Here is a 5,281-nt window from a genome sequence, read left to right as displayed (position 1 = left end):
TGAGGCCCGCCCGCGAGCGCCCGCGCTCCCGCCGGCGCGCGACCCCTACCGGACGCCTAGGGCGCTGCGGGAGGCTTAACCGTTTCGTCCCCAGTGAGAGCCTGCCCTTCCTCAAACGGGCGCACGGCCGCCTTCGCGCTGGTCTCCCCCTTCTCGCTTCCTCCCAGCAGGCTTGGTTCTAGCGCGGTTCTGAAACTCCTTAAGTGCAGCACGGTTGCGGCTGCGTCCTCTGCAGACCCCTACTCCCGGGTGCCTATTATCGGGCTGCGAGTTTCATGTGTCCCCTAGTTTCCTTCGGAAGTGCTCGGCCTTGGAGCCTCAGGGGAAGTACCAGGTGGGGCCCGGGAAAGCTCACAGACGCGCAGAATGTGGCCATACGAGGTGCAGATGACAGCAGGCCAGGTCTCACCCCCCATATCGGTCACCGGCTCCACGGAGGAGCCGCCACCCGCCAGGGACCCTTCTGAGCGTGGCAAGCACGGACATGGAAGTCATGGGCGTCCCACTTCGACTGCTCTTGCTCTGTACTGAAACGTCAACACTGGAAACCGGTCAGCCTCTCTGTAACCTACACTGGGGGCCTGGGGGCTGCCTGAGTGCGGTGAGCCCCCAGGGGAGTGGTTCAGCCCACCCGGCCCATTCACCTCCAATCTGAGGTCAGCAGCCAGCTGGTGACTAGAGGCAGCCCTTTGCTGAAGAAACCTAGCAGGCTGGAGAGAAGAGGAAAGCCCAGTGAGCTGATTTCTGGGCTGACCTGAGGTCTAGGTGGGAATGGACCCCACTCCTGAAGGACCAGGGTGTTGAGAAATCCAGTTAGCACACCTTAAATAAAGGCCAGTTTCCCTGATGGCTCAGATGGTAAAGAATCTGCCTGCAATGCAGGAGACCTGGGTTTGATCCCCGGGTAGGGAAGTTCCCCTGGAGAAGGAATGGCAACCCACTCTAGTATTCTTGCCTGGAGAATCCCATGGACAGAGGGGCCTGGCGGCTACAGTGCATGGAGTCCTGAAGGTCAGACGTGATTGAGTGACTAACACTTCGCTTTCTTTTGACTCAGTCCAGGTGCTTTGTATGCAGATGACAAAAGGGTCCTGTCCCTTGGGGACAGGGGTGCAGGTGGGAGGGAGAGCCCTCTAAAAGGGCCAACAGGAGGGTCAACAGTGAGCAAGGACCTCATCCCTGCGAGGGTGGACACTGCAGGTCCCTTGGCCTTGGTCACTTTTGTCTGCTGCCGGGTCCACCATGCTGTCTCCTTGAGCTTCGGTGGAGGAGCTGGCAGGGACCTGTGCCCTCAGGACAGAGGTCAAGGCAGGAGGGGGAGAGCATGAAAATGGCAGCAGGTGACAGTTTCCATTGGCATCACTGCTCAATGCATGTTCCTTTACGCCTCTGCAGAGAAGACACTGTCTAAGGGAAGACACAGCCTATGGCAAATACTATTTATTAAATATTAGGGAGGCAGATGGAAGGCAGAAGAATCTGCCTGCAATACAGGGGACCTGGGTTCAATCCCTGGGTCAGGAAGATCCCCTGGAGAAGGGCATGGCTACCCACTCCAGTATTCTTGCCTGGGAAACTCTATGGACAGAGGAGCCTGGCAGGCTACAGTCCACGGAGTCACAAAGAGTCGGAAACGACTGAGCGACTCAGCACAGCACCTAGCCTGCAATCGTTTTCCTTGTGTTCAAGTATGACTTCAGAGGAGAGGGTGGGGAGCAAGAGGTAAGCGAAATGGATACAGAGCTTGGACACCTTCTGGGGAGGTGCAACACCTTTTCGGTGCTGGCCAGCTGCCCCGTGAGGGTGTCGCATGGAATCGGATGTGCTTCTCTGGTGCCCAGTCACAGGCTGGGGCTAACATGTGCCATCACCCCCCTCCCTGGGCACAGTTTGTGGCTTTAGTTTGTCTTGAAAGGCCTTTCAAGGCCATTAATAGTCTCAGAGTTTCCCTTAGTCTTTCAAAATGCCCTCGTTATCTGTCCCAGGTTTATCCATAGAGAATTTGGAGGAATATTCTTCCTTCCAGCTGAGTAGTTTACAACCGTGAGTTATTTACAAAGTAGTTTACTCTCCTTTTGGGGGTCTGGCACCCTGCTCCAGATCTTGGATGCAGAGGCCCATCAGCACAAATTCACAGGGTGCTGGGAGAATCCCAACCTCTCTCTGCCTGCGTTGTCCGAAGAGCCGGCTCGCTGCCCAAGGGGCTGAGGGATGGCCACCCCATGTTGGGCTGTCAGATGGTGGGACCCTCAGGAAGGGCTGGGGGCGGGGTCAGGTGAGCCTGGGTCCAGGGGCCTTCTCTGGGGAGGCAGCTTTCAGCTCTTTTGACTGCAGTTTCTTTTCGGCGCAGACAAAAGTGCTTCCCAACAGCCGGGTGTTTGCTAATGTCAGTGACCTTTCTAAAGACTCCAGCCAGATCTGGGGCTGGGTAGGTGAGAAGGCAGAGTCATTTGTGCGCTGGATGTCACTGGGATGAGCCCGAGGAATGCTCTTGCGTCACAGAACAAGGGACAGCAGGTGAGTGCCTGCGGGTCCCTGGTGTCTTCTCTCTGCGTCTCATTCTCCTAGGAAGAGAGGAGCTCAAGATGTCCATATCTATGCCTGTATGTAGACAGACATAGATAACACAGGCATAGGCATATCAGATGCAGGTATAGATAATAGATGTAGATACATCGTTGCAGAGTCAGAAACAAAGATTTCTTTTCCATTTGGAGTTTCTTAAGCCTGTCTTATAATGGCAGTATTTCTGAAATTGGTCTTCCTGTTTCTTGCTCTTGAGCCTGCAGACCCTGTAACAGGAAGTGGGTCTCTTTAGCATTCACACTTTCCTGGCCAGGCACCCCAAGGCTCTGAACAGGAGCAAGATGTGAAATTCTCAAAATAAATCAATACACTCTGAGAGCTGGGCCTGGAGGCAGCATTTACACACAGCAGGGTGTGCCCCACCTGCCCCCGTAAGGCGTCCTAAACCTGCTTCCCTCTGTGACTAAAGGCAGGGGAACAGCCACACCCCTCTCCAGATGGCTTTCCCCTGGTCACCCCGAGTAAGACAAGGCTTTCTTTTTTCCACTTTTAAAAGTCTTTATTACCCAAGTAAGACGGTAGGTGTTGTGAGAGGCATCAGAGGGCAGACACACAAACCATAATCACAGAAAACTAGTCAATCTAATCACACGGACCACAGCCTTGGCCATCTAGTCAAGGCTATGGTTTTTCCAGTGGTCACGTATGGATGTGAGAGCTGGACTGTGAAGAAAGCTGAGCGCCGAAGAATTGATGCTTTTGAACTGTGGTGTTGGAGAAGACTCTTGAGAGTCCCTTGGACTGCAAGGAGATCCAACCAGTCCATTCTGAAGGAGATCAGTCCTGGGTGTTCATTGTAAGGATGATGTTGAAGCTGAAATTCCAATCCTTTGGCCACCTGATGCAAAGAGCTGACTCATTTGAAAAGACCCTGATGCTTGGAGGGATTGGGGGCAGGAGGAGAAGGGGACGACAGAGGATGAGATGGCTGAATGGCATCACTGACTCAATGCACATGAGTTTGGGTGAACTCCGGGAGTTGGTGATGGACAGGGAGGCCTGGCGTGCTACAGTTCATGGGGTCGCAAAGAGTCAGACATGACTGAGAGACTGAACTGAACTGAACTGAAAGTCTTTATTGAATTTGTTACAGTATTGTTTTTGTTTTATGTTTTGGTTTTTTGGCCAAAAAACCAAAACCCTGAGGCCACAGGGACCTCAGCTCCCTGCTCAGGGCTGGAACCCGCACGCCCTGCATTGGAAGGCAAAGCCTTAACCCCTGGACCACCAGGGAAGACCCCACTTTTCTCTCTTGACACCCTCCTCCTAGGGACTCAAAGCCTCCTGGCTTTGCTTCATCTGGTTTCGTGTGGTTTATCAAAGGCATCAGCCCTGTGATTTCAGAATAAGATCAGCCACCAGCAGCATCCTTGGGCCTCAGGGGCAGCCCTGGTCACTTCTGCTGCCCTCTGTGCTTGCAGAGCTTGACACGGACACATTAATAGCCATGTGTGCACTTTGTCTGAGAATCACAATCTCTGACCTGGCATTCAGCAGACAGGAGGAGAGCCCAGATCTTCACAGGCTAACTCAGGAGCTTGGCTGAACTGGCCGGCCGGCACCACCAAGTGGGTCAACCGTCCGTGGCTTCCCCTCCTATGGGTGGGACTCATTTTTTCCGTGACTGCTGTGATGATGGCTCCATTTCTCAGACCAGGCCCTCCACAGGCTGAGGGAGATGGAATATCTGGCCTGGGGATGTTGGGCCCAGGCTGGGGGTCCCTGGGGCTCTGGGGAGGCAGCCATGGACGGGCAGAGCAGATTCTCAACTCTCTGGGGTTCATACCCACACAGGCAGGAGCTTCCTGTTGGTCCCACAACCCCAAGTTCTAAGCTCTCTCCTCCTGTCTCTGTTCCTGTCACCACTGAGGCACTGGGCACAGCTAATGGGGTGGCCGTGGTGACATTGACAGGCCAGGGAGTGTGTATCTCCCTGACCCATGTTCTGAAGACAGTTATTGTAAGGAAACTGGAGGTGGGGTCACAGAGGGGCGAGGTGAGCAGCAGTGAGTCAGCAAAGGCCTGGATAGAGGCATCGCATTTACTGGGGTCTTGTTAAGAAAAGCCACATCAATGGACTTCCCTGATGGCCCAGTGATTAAGAATCGGCCTTCCAGTGCAGAGGATGTGGGTTCAATCCCTGGTCAGGGAACTAAATCCCACAATACCATGGGGCAGCTAAGCCCGCACTCCACAACTACAGAACGGTGAGTACCAGCAAGGAAAACCTCAGTTCAGTCGCTCTGTCGTGTCTGACTCTTTATGACCCCACAGACTGCAGCACACTAGGCTACCCTGTATCACCCACTCCCAGAGCTTGCTCAAACTCATGTCTATCTAGTTGGTGATGCCATCCAACTGTCTCATCTTCTGTCGTCCCCTTCTCCTCCCACCTTCAATCTTTCCCAGCATCAGGGTCTTTTCCAATGACTCAGTTCTTCCCATCAGGTGGCCAAAGGATTGGAGTTTCAGCTTCAGCATCAGTCCTTCCAATGAATATTCAGGACTGATTTCCTTTAGGATTGACTGGTTGGATCTCCTTGCAGGCCAAGGGACTCTCAAGAGTCTTCTCCAACACCACAGTTCAAAAGCATCAATTCCTTGGGGCTCAGCTTTCTTTATAGTCCAACTCTCACATCTATACGTGACTCCTGGAAAAACCATGGCTTTGACTAGACAGACCTTTGTTGGTAAA

This window comes from Bison bison, unplaced genomic scaffold (genome assembly GCF_000754665.1).
Source record: "Bison bison bison isolate TAMUID 2011002044 unplaced genomic scaffold, Bison_UMD1.0 scf7180017864037, whole genome shotgun sequence".
Classification (NCBI taxonomy): Eukaryota; Metazoa; Chordata; class Mammalia; order Artiodactyla; family Bovidae; genus Bison; species Bison bison.
Note: the sequence above shows the minus strand (reverse complement) of the source record.